Raw genomic sequence first — 15,305 nt, 5'->3', positions numbered from 1 at the left:
TCCTCACATTAGTGAAGGTTCCAGGGGGAGTCCTGGGAAACGGAGCAATTAGTAGTCCAAGGCAATAGGCCCTCCGAGGAGCGGATAGCCAGAGATTAGGAAGGGCCCCCGAGGAGCGAGTACCCAGAGTGTCTCACGCCAAAGAAGCAAGTCATAGGTAGGCAGGACCAGCTGGTTTAAATGTCCTGGAAGGATGACGTCATCCGGAGGAGACGCTCCAGAGGTTCCCACCATGACGTGCTTAAGACTGGCCTGTGTGTGCGCACGCCTAGGGGATTCCGAGGGCAAGATGGCGGCCAGCAGCATCCGTGGCGTCCAGGGATGCCCAGGAACGGTGGGCAGGCCGGCGATAGCTGATGGAGGTCGCAAGTCTTCCCAACAGAGTGAAAGCAGAGAAGAAGGAAATGAGCAACAGCGGTCGCAGCCGTCTGCGACCGACGGGCGTAGCATCTCTCTCACACAGTCATATGCATACACACACACCCCACATCCTCTCTCATAGACACACACACACTCTCATACGCAGGCTCTCAGACTCTCTCTCCTCCACCAAACATGCACACACAGGTTCTTACTCCCACAGATTCCCTCATATACACACAGACTCTCACTGGCTCCCTCACATATACACACACACACACACTCTCACTGTGTCCTTCAAATTCCCCCCCCCCCCCCCCCCCCCCCCAGACAGGTACCCATTCATCTCACACCCACATACAGACAGATTCCCAGGCTGGCTCCCATTCATTCTCTCACATACACACACACACCCCTCCAAACTGGCTCCCAGTCATTCTTACATACACACACAGACAGACAAAAGAACATAAGAACATGCCATACTGTGTCAGACCAAGGGTCCATCAAGCCCAGCATCCTGTTTCCAACAGTGGCCAATCCAGGCCATAAGAACCTGGCAAATACCCAAAAACTAAGTCTATTCCATGTTACCATTGCTAGTAATAGAAGTGGCTATTTTCTAAGTCAACTTAATTAATAGCAGGTAATGGACTTCTCCAAGAACGTATCCAATCCTTTTTTAAACACAGCTATACTAACTGCACTAACCACATCCTCTGGCAACAAATTCCAGAGTTTAATTGTGCGCTGAGTAAAAAAGAACTTTCTCCGATCAGTTTTAAATGTGCCCCATGCTAACTTCATGGAGTGCCCCCTAGTCTTTCTATTATCCGAAAGAGTAAATAATCGATTCACATCTACCCTTTCTAGACCTCTCATGATTTTAAACACCTCTATCATATCCCCCCTCAGGGTCCCACACACACACATAAATAAGATCCCAGGCAGGGTCCCAATTGTTTTCATACACATACATAGAGACAGACCCCAGGCAGGCTTTCATTCATTCTCACACACATACATACATACACACACAAACCCCCGAGGCAGGTACCTATTCATTCTCAAACAGAAACACCCAGGCAGGCAGCCATTCATTAACACACACATATACACCCAGACCCCAAGGCAGGCTTTCTGCTTTCTTTTGCTGGCAGCTTTGGTGCCTCTCTCACCCCTTTGCTACTGCTGTCACTGCCACCGTGTGCCTATTGAGAAGGAGCTCATCATTGTTGCAGAAGCTCTTTCTGCTGCTGCTCCTCTGTGCAGGCCCTGCAGCATGGTAAGATCAGCATAGAGCAGGTGTTACCCTCGCAAGGTTTTAATACTGGGGGGCCAGCAAAGATGACATATGGCTCCATTCTCTGCTCCCGGTAATCCTGATATTTCTTCAGTTGCCAATGGGATGGGTTCCACCGGTGGCCACATGGGCCTCCCTATCTTGGTCGTCTACACCGCCCCCCCCCCCCCCTCTAGTTATGTCACTACTTGCCATTGCTTAGCTGCCACTCATCTCTCCTCATTGCCATATTTTTTTTCCTGCCTGCAGAGAAAACACTTCAGGCGATCATCTCTGGCGCACCATGGCTCTACTTCAGCCTGTGGGTGGGTCATCAAAACCATGCCACCATGGTTCCTTTGTTCCTGCCCATGGGGGATGGGGACTTTGTAGGCATGTCATCAGAGTTTTGCCACTGATGGGCTTTCTGACAGAGTGAGGCGGTCACAGACAGAGAGTTTTGAGGGGCACTTTTTGCCACTTCTTATTCTTGCCACCTGAGGCCACCTCCTCACCCTGCCTCATGAGATAAGCATCCCTGGGTTTTGAACCTCCAATCTTTGAGGTAGTGGACTGGAGCTCTGTAGGAAGAGCTATTTTACCTGAGAGGAATTAGGGGGAATTCTCTGGACCACTTCTGTCCTGTCTCTATCCTTTTTGAGATATGGTCTCCAGAACTGAACACAGTACTCTAGGGAGGCCTCACCAAGGTCCTGTACAGGGGCATTAACATCTCCTTTTTCTTACTAGTTATTCATCTCTCAATGCATCCCAGCACTCTTCTGGCTTTAGCTATCGCCTTGTCACATTGCTTTGCTGCCTTCAGATCACCAGACACTATTTCCCCAAGGTCCTTCTCCCAGTCCATGCACATTAGTCTTTCACTCCCCATCACATACAGCTCTTTTGGATTACTACACCCAAGAACAAGGAATCCTCTCACACCAACGCCCCATTCGGAGTCCCTCAAGGCTCCTCCCTATCGCCTACATTATTTAACATATACATTCTCCCTCTTTGCCAACTACTCACTAACCTGAAACTCAAGTTCTATATTTATGCAGATGATGTGCAAATTTTAATCCCAATATCAAATTCACTTGAATCAACACTCAAAGTATGGAACTCACATCTGCAAACGATTAATCACCACCTCTCAAGCCTCAATCTGGTACTCAATACTTCCAAGACAGAGCTATTACTAATCACCCCAGAAGGTAGTCCCTTTCAACACCAGCTGCAAACCAACATACAAACATCTCACGCTAGAGATCTTGGTGTCATTATTGATAACCACCTGAACCTAAAGCAATTTATAAAACACACTACAAAGGAGTGCTTCTACAAGTTACAAGTACTCAAAAAACTCAAACCGCTTCTATTCCATTATGACTTTAGATCAGTCCTACAAGCCATTCTATTTTCCAAAATCGACTACTGCAATTCCATCTTGCAAGGACTCCCGGCCTCTACTGTAAAACCCCTCCAGTTACTCCAAAACGCAACTGCAAGAATTTTGACAAACACCAATCGGAGAGCGCATATCTCTCCCATCCTAAAAGATCTCCATTGGCTCCCAGTACAATTCAGGATACTTCATAAATCTCTTACAATAATCCATAAGTATATTCACCATCAGACCCCCCTTGATCTGCTACACCCCCTCAAACTTCACTCAACGGCTAGACCTCTAAGGGATGCCTACAAGGGATCCTTACATGTACCTCCTATTAAAGCTGTACAACATTTAAATATCAGAGACCGAACATTCTCCATCACAAGTCCCACCATCTGGAATGCCATGCCTCCGGATCTCAGGCAGGAATCTTGCCTACCTACTTTTAAAAGGAAATTAAAGACATGGCTGTTCAGCCGAGCCTTCCCTGACACCAACCCAACAGTCTGATTTCAACCTGTTCTAACAATTATACATACAAACAAGCTCTAATTCATGTACGCAAATTACTACTATAAGAATATTTATAAGTTATTATGAATACTGTTCCTTGCCTCCCTCATATTCTCCATTGTATATTACCCATTGTATATTACCCCCTCTTTTCGTGCCCTTTCTTATTTCTTACTCCAAGTTAACATATCCTTGTTATAATGTAACTTTATTCTCCTTTCAAATTATCTCTGGTTAATGGTTGTTTATAGTTACTGCTTGTTCAATGTAAACCGAGTTGATTTGATTTGTATCAAGAAAGTCGGTATAGAAAAACCCTAAATAAAATAAATAAATAAGATGCATGGTTCTGCACTTCTTGGCATTGACCACTCTTCAAGCTTTCCTAAATCACTTTTCAACCAGCTGGTAATCCATGCCACTGCCTTGGTGCTAACTCCCAAACTTCTCATTTTATTCACAAGCCTCCTATGCGAACCATATCAAACGTGTTCTGAAATCCTGGTAAATCACATTGAGTGTTCTTCCTTGATCCAATTCTCTATTTACCCAATCAAAAAAATCAATCAGATTTGTCGACAGGACCTTCCCCTGGTGAATTCATGCTGCCTCAGGTCCAGTAACTCACCAGTCTGTAGATAATTCATTATCTTTTCCTTCAGCAGAGTCTCCATTAATTTTGCCACCACTAAGGTGAGACTAACCAGCCTGTAGTTTCAATCCTCCTCTCTACTACCACTCTTGTGAAGCACAACCAACATTGCTCTTTTTCAATCACACAGCACTACTCCCATTTCCAGGGATCTATTGAGCAGGTCTTTCAGCGGAACTGCCAGCACATTTCTGAGCTCTCTTAGAGGTCAATTTTAAAAGTGCTTCTCGTGCAAAAATGCCCACATACGCACGTATGTCAGCTGTGCGTGAGCAATTTGTATTTTAAAATGTAGCAAAGTATGCACATGTATACCTGTGTGCGCATCAAAAATAAGAGGGCAGAAAAGGGGCAGGGCCAAAACACACATGTAACTCCATATTTTAAAAACAAAAACCACAGCATGCATATGCTAGATATCTGCGTAACTTTACTGCTGCTCCTGATGAGGAGCAAGGATACTGAGCAGGGACACAGAAAAAGGACTGGGGTTGCATATAGACAGAGACAAGGTAAGGTACTGAGCACAGACTGGGAGAGACACAAGTAAAGCAGTGACAGTGACTGGACAGTGACTGGAACTAGATAAAGGCTGGGGCAGGACAAGGTACTGGCAAGACAAGGAGTGAATACCCGGAACAGGGCTGGGCTTGGCACAGCAAGATCAAACAGAGGCAGGACTCAGCAAGATGGACTAGGAAAGGACCTAACAAGAACTAGGCAAGACACCACAGAACAAAGAACATAGAAGCCCAAAGGCAGCAAAGCTGGAGGCCCGTAGGCCATAGGCTATAGACCTGAAGGTTCGGATAGGCCACAAGGCAGGATAAAAGAATAGAGCAGGCCCGGAGGCCACAAGGCAAGATAAGGCCTATAGTAGGCCACAAAAGCAAGGCAGCCTAGAGGCCACAAGGCAAGGTATTAGAGTGGTCAGGTCAGAGAACCAAGGGTGACTCCATGAAGAGGCAAGGTAGCTCTGGCAAGGCTGAGTTACATAAGGTTGAGACTTGGGCATGGCAAGAACAGCGAGTAGGAGCTTAGAAAGGCTGGTGGTGAGGCTCGCTGAAGGCCTCTGTAGGAGAGGAGGAGTCATAGAAGACAGGACCAGGCGCGAAGAAGCTGCATGGCAGGTGAAACAGTTACACTCTCTATCCTTCCTTAATAAGTTATAGCCTAGGATGGCCGTGTCCCAATCATAATACTCAGTGAACAATGTCTCTGTAACAGCAACTATGTCCAATTTCGCTTCCACTATTAGGGCCTGCCATTTGGTCAGGGCATTTGCCATTACAAATGGCAAATGCCCTCACCCAGATGGATATGACTTGGACTTCTATAAAAACTTTTTACCACAGATAGGTCCAATACTACATAGAGCACTGCAATACTTGAAAATATAGCCTGAGCCTTCTCATAATAATGACAGATGCTACTATAGTAGTACTTCACAAAACGTGTAGAGACATTTTGAACCCTGGTTCTATCATTCCATTTCCCTGCTTAATGTAGATCTCAAGCTCCTGTTAAGATACTCCAACTATGACTAGAAAGGACAATCCAGACCAGATGAGTTTTATTAAAGTCATCTGCTAACATGAGAAGGGATTTTGATATCATTACTATAGCAGGAAAGTATAAAAGGAGCAGGCCCAAAATAGCATAGAGAAGGCCTTTCACAGGCTGCATTGGTCCTTTCTTTTTGCCATCTTAGAGAAAAGATATTGATCCATAATTTGTTGTGTGGATCAAACCTCTGTATGCACATCCAGAGATCAGAGTTATGACCAACTGATACGTGTTTGGCTCCTTTCCTATTTGAAAGGAAACCAGACAGGAGTGCACATTGTCACCTCTTTTGTTTGATCTGGCTATAGAAGTATTGGCTCAGGTAATGAGGCAAGATCCAAGGATAGTGGGCTTTAGGTTTGGAGGCAGTACTCACAAAATGTCGCTAATTGCAGATGATGTGCTTCTGTTTATTTATTTCAGAGATTTATATGCTGCCTATTCACAACTCTAGGTGGCTTACAATACCAACATACACAAAGGAATAAAAAAAAAACAGTAAATAAACATTAAAATAATAATGGACATATGATATCATCCTGTACAGACCAGCTAAATAGTCTCTTGAACATAAGATAACTGCCAATGATACTTAACCCTTGAAGTCTGAAGGCTGTCCCTTACATCGAATGCCAACTGAAATAAATACGCCGTTAGCATTTTTTTTTTTTGTAAATTATATTTTTATTGCGCGATAATAAGAGCATACTACATTACAGCAGAAGTATTACAATAAACCTTGCTTAACATAACATGGCATGATTTCTGCTTCTTCTTTAACCTCAACAGTATATAACTCTGAAACTTTATCATTATAACATATGTATTTAATAATCCCCCCCCCCCCTCCAGGGTCAGGTGCATAGAATACCATTGTATATATCGATATTGATTGCTATCACACCATACTCCATAATAAACCCCCATACCTCAGTCTGCATACATTCAGTCATTTGTAAAGCAACAGATAACTAGTTTCATAGCGTGGGGCCAGCATCAAAGAAAAGTCTTTCTCTTAGTTCAATAAGAGCATCTGCTGGATCAAGGGTATCTTCAGCAGGCCCCTTTGTGCTGAAGGACGCGCCCGTGTTGGCTTGTAAATTTGTAGTGATGGGTAATGAGTCAATCTTTTTTTTTTTTTTTTTTATTATTGAATTTTAACAATACATTTTGATGTAAACATATTGGAAGCTAGGATTATAAACACATTAACATATTACATATTACATAAATATATATAGAATTCCAATAGGCAAGTCCCCTTTCTGGGAGGCTATAGCGGAATACAAATTAAAGAAAAAGAAACTGCAATAATTACAGCATAAGGAGAAACTATACTAATTAGGGATGTGCATTTGTTTGCGATGAAATAGTAAATAGAGACGATATTTCCTATTTCGTCGCGGTTCAGGGGGGCAACGAAACAATAAGGAAACCCACGAAGTTTCTTGTGGTTTTCTTATCGTTTTTGGGGAGGGAGAAAGGGCACATTAAAAAAAACAAACCCTAAACCCACCCCAACCCTTTAAATTTAATTAACTGCAACCCCCCCCAAAACTTGATGAAATTCCCTGGTGGTCCAGCAGGGGTCCCAGGAGTGATCTCCCCCTCTCGGGCCATCGGCTGCCACTAATCAAAATGGCGCCGATGGCCCTTTGCCCTTACCATGTGACAGGGGCTATCGGTGCCATTGGTTGGCCCCCGTCACATGGTAGGAGCAATGGATGGCCTGCGCCATTTTTCAACGAAAATTCCTCCTACAGATCTCATTCTCCACATTTTCTAATTGTTTTTGTGACATTAAACTGTCTTTCATAAAAGCAGTACTAGATGACTGTAGTGAAGTAATTTGAGATGTAATGGTTCTAGAGGATACTTCTAAATTATTTATATGTGATCCATTATCTTCTAATGTATTCTTAATTTCACTTGAAAATTTACCAAAGTGAGCTGTTGAAAAGGATAATAATTTTTCCATATTAATAAGCAAAGACCATACATCTGCTAATGTTACTTTCTGGGGGTCTAAGTTCACAGAACCCAAACTTCCAGTCTGTAAGAAAGAACTTGACTCTAAAGGGCCAGGTTCCCTTAAAGTAACCTGTTGCCTTTTCAAATTTCTCATATTAAGTTGTGAGTTAACAGTCATCGAAAGAGAAGTATCCATAACAATATGGGTTAATGGTGGCCTCGCTGATTATATCGGGTTCTCAGGCCCCGAATGATGACATCATCAGGGGCGGGACCCTCCGGAGCACAATGGGGCACAGGTGGTATCAGCCCTTCACACAAACTCCTCCAATCTGCAGACCTCTGACCAATCTTCCCGATGGGGGAACGCTCTCCCCGGATGGCCTCCGAGTTCTTCTCACAGCCTCGCTGATTATATCGGGTCCTCAGGCCCCAAATGATGATGTCATTGGGGGTGGGACCCTCTGGAACACAATGGGGCACAGGTGGTATCAGCCCTTCACACAAACTCCTCCAATCTGCAGTCCTCTAACCAATCTCCCCAATGGGGGAACGCTCTCTCCGGATGGCCTCTAATGAGTCGATCTTTTGCATTCTATGAATGAGTAAAGCCACCTTAAACTGGATGCATTCATGAACTGGTAACCAGTGAAGCTCGTAAAGAAAAGAAATATGAGCCCTCCAAGCAAACCAGAGATGAATCTGACAGAATTTTGCAGTTTTCAGGGCTCGTAAAGCGTTTTTAGGTAGCCCCAGGAACAAAGCATTACAGTTGTCCAAAGTTAGAAATACCATTGCTTGCACCACAGATCAAAATTCATATGCTTTAAGTATAGGACAAAATAGTTTTAATAGGCGTAGTTTATAATGTATCTTCACAATTGTTTTGAGTTGGGAAAGCATATTTAAATTGGAATCTAGCATAACACCTAGACTCTTAATATGAGAAATAATTATGATCAGCTGATCTTGAAACAAAAATGCAGAAGGTACAGTTAGCTTGTTACACCTTTGTGTTACTATAACCTTTAAATTCAGTGCTACATATTATATGTCGAGCAACAGCGCACAGCAGACAAACAGATGAAAACCATGTCAAATGTATCAGACCAGGTTGCAGAAACAGGAATGAAAAACTGAATATCATCAGCATAAAGATAGTATTCTGAATAGAGCCTGGCTAGAAGTTTGCACAATAGGGCCATATAGATGAAAAGGGTAGGAGAGAGTGTTGAGCCCTGTGAGAAACCTCTCTTTAATGCTTGCAGGGAGGAATGTTCAGATGATAAATGAACTCTCTGTGTTCTATCTGAGAGATAGGAAGAGAAACAATTAAGGACCATGCCACTGATGCCACACTCCTTCAACCTATTAAGCAGTAAGATATGATTAATGGTGTCGAATGCTGCTGAGACAGCCAAACATACCAATATATAACTTAGACCTCTGTCAAAGCCACATCTGATTACATCAACACAGAGGATAAGCAAAATTTCAGTATTAAGGGACTTTCCATAGCTAAACTGGAACTGGTCAAGTATTTGGTTTTCTTGAAGGAAGTCATCAAGTTGCTGCAACAAAGCTGATTCAATAAATTTAGATACAAATGACAGCGATGAAATAGGTCTAGAGTTCATCAAGTCCTTTGGGTCCAAATCAGCTTTCTTTAATAATGGATGAATTGCAGCACCTTTCAAAGAGGATATTTTTCTTCAGTTAGAGAGAGATTGATGATCTTAGTCATTGTTTGAGTAATCATGTCCTTAATCCCCTGTAACATGGATGGATGACAAGGGTTAAGAGGGCAAAAGGTGGGATTCATGGCCCCAATAATTTGAAGAATTTCAGTAGAGGCTGTAGGTTAGAAATCAGTCCATATTGGTTGACCAGTTTCAGAAAACTTAAAAATCAAACTACTGGGATCAGGAAGGGAACTGCAATAGTGGTAACTTAATTTGAAAAATGGCTCATGAACCGCTCACACTGTAGTGCTAGAGAACATGAGTTTAGGGTGATCTCACTATGCTGAGAAGGTGTAGCTGGATTCTTGACAATGTGGAAAAGCTCATGGGGTTTGTGATTAGCTCTTTCAAGTTGTTGTGAAAAGCAGATCTCTTTTGTGTTATCACATGCTTTGCGATATATGTCAAGATGTTCTCTATATTGCCAAAGAAAAATTTCACTATGGGATTGTCACCATCACCTTTCCAGATGCTGCAAGGTCCAGTGCAATGCAATCAATTCAGAAGTGTACCAATTATTTTTCTGCATCATTTTCAATGTACAGTACATGTTTTAATAGGTGCTATTAGATCAAGGGCTTCCAAGAAGGCTCTATCCCAGTCATTTACTGCTGTCTCAGCAGAAGAAAAGTCTACTCGAGTTAGCACAGGCTCCATTTTGCTGCCTTCAGCTGATCAAGCTCAAAGGCATCTCTCTTAGATTAAGAGCAAGTAGCCGTCATCTGAGACTTTCATATGCCCCATACAGGGTAGTTAAGAGTTAGTGGAATCCCACTCTGGTGTGCCTATCCTGCAAGAGTGGGGCCATAAAAGAATTTGTTTCTCTTTGGGGCTGGAACCTTTCACCGGCAAGCTCTTTCCCTCTTACTCCCAGGGCCGGATCCTTTGTAGGTAGGGGGGAAGATATACTTCCAGGGCCCAATGTGACAGGGGTGACCTTTATTTGTATTTCCATGGAAGGGATACTCTTTTCTCACACTGTAGATGCTGTGAGTACCAGAAATAAGAGACCGGAGACTTGGACTGAATGTCCAAAATCAAAGTCTTTATTGATGGGTAATCAGATTTAGTCTCCATATGTGACTGTTAAAGTTTTCTCTCTTTATATCTGTGCAAGGGTCTATTTACTTGGGTCCAGGGCAGAGAAACACTCACATTCCAGGGCTTGAAGTAATGAGGTTCTCAGGTGATCAGGGATCTCCTTGTTGGGATGAAAAAAACCCTTTCAACTGGCCATATATTACCCAGTCTCTGCACAGGATTCTCAATTATCTCTCTTCCCTGGGCAGAGACTCCAGGGGGGGGTGGTCCTTAGAGTTAACTCACATTTAGTATTACTCATGGTTTTCCTCAATCCTCCTTGATCTCACTCACTTTCACAGATCTCAAGATGGGAAGGTATCCTGAAAAACACAGCTTTTGATGTTCCTTACTAGGGTAGGAAGGGGCAGTCAAAATCTTCCTTTCAGATCTTTTAATAAAAATGTCTTTTAGTGTCAAAACTGTTATTAACACCAGAGTTGTTCCTTGAAGAGGGTCACCACCTCAAGGGCAGGCCTTCCCTATCCCTGGGAATCCTGAAGACAAAGTTCCCCATTCCCCAAGTCCCAGAAAGTTCCAGATGTCTTACAATGCTCCTACCACAAAAACTGCAAAAATCCCAAAAACAACCCAGAGGGAAAATCAGTCAGTGAGTAGACTGTATCAGGAAACCTTTCCACCAAGCAGGACTTGCCTGGCTCCTCTGACCTGGCCTGAAAATATTAACTTATGAAAAGACTCCTCAATTCAACTGAACTCTACACTGCTCCTAAAGCTCACTCTTACAAGCTGCTTTTGTTAATTCTCAGGAGGTGGACCATCCTAGCACCCTCAATGGGAGGGGCTGCATTTGAATAGAGCTTCCTCTATTTCTGACTTACACTAAACTGCTTTCTGAATATAGGAATACCCAGGGCTTAATAGTGATGCACTAGAGGAGTCATTCACATTAGTAAATGGTGGTCAGACCAAGGCACCATTGTCACGGCCAGATTAGGTGGATATGTTATGCTCTCCTCCTCCAGAGGGGAGGAGTTAGCAATCTGCTGTCGCTCATCCCACCAGGAGGGCGGATTTAGCAAACTGTTCTGCTTTTCTCCTGAAAGGGGGAGGAGTAGCAATCTGTCATGATCTGTTCCTCCAGAAGGGAGGAGTTAGCTATCTGTAGTGTTGACCCCGCCAAGAGGGCAGAGTTAGTAATCTGTTAGCGAACTGCTGTTAGGTGCTCCTGTAAGGAAGGAGATAGCAATCTGTTATGGATCAACTCCCCAGGGAAGAGGAGTTGGCAATCTGTTCTATGATACTCTTCTGAGGAGAGGAGCTAACAATAGATATATTGTACTTCGCTACTGAGATAGCAATCTATCATGTCTCCTGTTATATATAGGCTGCTAGCTAGTCCCATAGAAAGAAAAGGTAGCTATCTATATAATACTTCCGTGAGCGGTGTTAGTGGTCTGCAGTGGTTGGCTCCCACAGAGTGATAGTAGTGTAAGGAATGACCACTAGGAGGAAATGGTGAATCCCTGGGCCGATGGCAGATGACAGCGCCTTCAGGAGGAGATCCTGAGAGGAACCACCGGCTAGGCTACAATATGAAGTAAACACAATAGTTCTTTATTAAGCTGGAAGCTGGACCTCCAGTGGTGGCAGTAGTGAGTTGAGGTGTCTGGTAGGGCTGAAGTCCTTCTGATTCTGGAATGTAATCTCTGGGTCACTGAGCTGTAAAGAGAGACTAGAAGGAGTGAGTAGACAGGGTATACTGGATACAAGATGGTACACTCACGATAGTAGATGTCTGCAATGGTCTCTGTGCCTCAGAGAGTCTTCAGTATATTCAGGAACAGGAGCCGTAGGCAAGCACAGGTTTCTCTAAACAGTCTGTAATAAGAACTCACAATAGCTGTATATGAAATGGCTTCTAGAGTAGAAGAGAGTCTGTAAAGGATTCTAGGAACATGGGCTCTCGTGGAGCGAGTACCGGTTACTATCTGCAATCTTGCCAATATACCTCTCGATCTCCGTACCTGCGATAACGTCTTGGAAGGAAGGGAGTCTTCAGAGCTATAGGAATGTAGGCCCTCGTGGAGTGAGTACCGATTTCTATCTACAATAGAACTCACTGTGTTCACGTCCGCGATCGCTTCCAGGCAATGAGGAGTCTTCTGAGTATTCATGCAATCTGAAATCAAGAATAGAAAGTGGAGCCCCCATGGAGCAGGTATTCCTGGTAAGTTTGAAAAGGCCGAGCAGTGGGGAAGGATTCCCCTGGCTGACTCGGATCGTTGTTGCAAGTATCGTGGACTGCCGAAGCAAGTCCTGTTGGAGTTCCTTGCTAACTCGTTAGAGGTTAGCAAACAAAGACCTTTTAAAGTGGAAATGGATGACATCACTATGGGGGGACGCCCCCAAGGTTCGCGCCCTTGCTGGTACAAAGTCTGGAGCGCGCGCGTGCACCCTTACGTCATCAGGAACATAGCGGATCCGTAGCGTCAAGCCAGCCCGGGGAAACTGGGACCAAGAGGCAGGGAGAAGCCGCGGCTGCATCTGTCCGTCCGAGCCGAAGGAAGTCGCTCCCAAGGTAGAAAGGGTGGAGCAAGGGGCGAGAAGAGGCATGAACGATGAATTCAAGAATATTAAATCAAGTGTGTGCCCTTGTTTATGTGTAGGGACATCCACAATTTGTGAACAACTAAAAGAAGGCATAATTGAAGATACTGTATGATAGAAGTAGCAAAGGACAAAACATCCACATGCATGTTAAAGTCTCCAATCACCTGCATGTTATTTAGATCAGCTTTAGAGGTCATTAGCATTTCAAAAATTGGTAGCCAATAAAGATACGGTACAATAAACTAAGCAGAGGCTGAAAGCAGGAGAAAACACAATCAACACGTCATAGGCCGACCTTTTTCCCAATAACTCAGCAGACATCACACAACAGTTCTTATAGATAATTAACAAGACACTGCCTTTTTTTATCACAAGGGTAAGAAACAGAATCATAACTAGCAACAAATAATTGATTAACCAGAAAATAGTGTCAGGATTCGGTTACACATAAGAAGTCCAGAGTATGATTTGCAAGCAGGTCACAGAGCACTAGAATTATCTCATTCGATGAGGCTTTGGCAGAAATATGAAGTGAAGAGAGGCTTGCTCAGATTGGCACATCCTTAGTAGTCCTCTGTTAGAGGCCCCAGAGTTCAGGAAACCCACCTGGGGAACAACATGGGATTGCAAGGCAGAAATTGGAGCAAGACAAGGGCCTGTCTTATGCCTAGCCAGCCTCCTCCCCTGCAGGTTGAGCCTTTAGGTTCTGGGGGCAATGGGTCTCTGAGGTTGCAGTACATCATAGTGATGAGTCCACACAGGCAAGGCTTTTGGACAAGGCAGGCTGGAGACAAGGCTTGGACAAAGGCAGGCTGGCTTGGCAGGCAGGACAAGGCAGGCTGGATACTAAGCAGGATTTGGAACGAGAGTGAGACAAGGCAAAGACCAGGACCCTGGTGCAAGCAAGACTGGATATTGGAATTGACAGGACAAGACCCCTAAGGCAGACTAGGACAAGACTTAGATAAGAAAGACAAGGGAAACACCAAACAAAGAACACAGAAGCCTGAAGGCAGCGAGGCTTGGACAGACAGAATAGGCCCAAAGACCTCAAGGCGGGATACAAGAGAGAATAGGCCAGAGGCCTCAAGACAGAGAACAAGGCAGGATAGGCCCAAGGGCCTCAAGGCAAGGCAAGACAAGGTAGAAGGCCCGTAGGCCACAAGGCAAGAATAAAACAAGGATCAGTTCACGGAGCCAGAAGTGACACTGTGAGAAGTCAAGGAGCTTCTGCAAGAGAAGTTTAAAAAGAGCTGAGGTCTGGAGAGAGAGGGGATTTGCTGAGCACTTGAATGTGGGGTGGTGAGAGAGATAGGATGCTGGTCACTGTGGAAAGAGGGCAAAGAGATTGGGGAAATGCTGCTATGGGAAGGGAGTTGAGGGGGGAGAGAAGGTAATGCTATAACAGGGGAAAAGATGCTGCTCAGGGAGAGAGAAAGAGAGGGGGGTTGCTGGGCACTTTAGGCAGGGGTCAAAGAGAGGGGAATGCTGGGCAGAGAGTGAGGAAAGAGTGTGATGGGGATATTGTACCACTGCCATCAAAGAAGGGAGTACTGTGCTGGAAGTCCTGCCAGAAGTTAAGGCATTGGGCGTGAGGGGAGGGGGTGGGGGTGGAGGTTGGAAGGCTAAAGGTTTGCCTAGGGTGCCTAATGCCCTATATTCCAAAAATTGTCATTTGCGTCACAAAAGCAATATCTATTCTTATTATCCACCAAATACACCTAATTATCATAAAAGCTCCTAAATTTGCAATTTATAAACACTTAGGATTCAAAGCCCTATATAATATTTAACTAAACTGAAACCTATAACTATGGCTGATATTGCTGCCCTCCAGATTCCAAATTACAGAAACCTATTACACTGAATGATGTCCCCTCCCCTCCACTATTCCCCAACCCACAATTTCTGAAACAATCTTGGTCCACTCCTCCTTGAACTGTATTATTTATAGCTTTTCTCCTATTTTGTGTTGATGGAAAAATCTGGCCCAAGACTAGGAAATGTTCTGCAACTCACAGAAAAAAAGCTGGCTCTCTGCATAGGAAGGGAATAAGCAGTAGATTCTACAAAGAATAAAAAAAAAACAAAACAAAATTAACAGTTACAGATTTTACAACAGTGCCTTTGTTTCTGCAAATAATCTGTTTCAAAGAATGGATTAGCAGT

The 15,305-nt window shown here is 44.0% G+C and overlaps 1 protein-coding gene across 2 annotated transcripts in view; it reads left to right on the top strand.

The window, feature by feature from the left end:
• LOC115095675 (alpha-1A adrenergic receptor-like) overlaps positions 1-15,305 on the top strand; it is a 124,462-nt gene that overhangs the window by 73,802 nt on the left and 35,355 nt on the right. The gene's annotated exons all lie outside the window — the stretch shown is intronic.

The sequence above is a fragment of the Rhinatrema bivittatum genome, chromosome 7 (genome assembly GCF_901001135.1).
Source record: "Rhinatrema bivittatum chromosome 7, aRhiBiv1.1, whole genome shotgun sequence".
In the NCBI taxonomy this organism is placed as follows: Eukaryota; Metazoa; Chordata; class Amphibia; order Gymnophiona; family Rhinatrematidae; genus Rhinatrema; species Rhinatrema bivittatum.
This window is presented reverse-complemented; position numbering and strand designations above follow the sequence as displayed.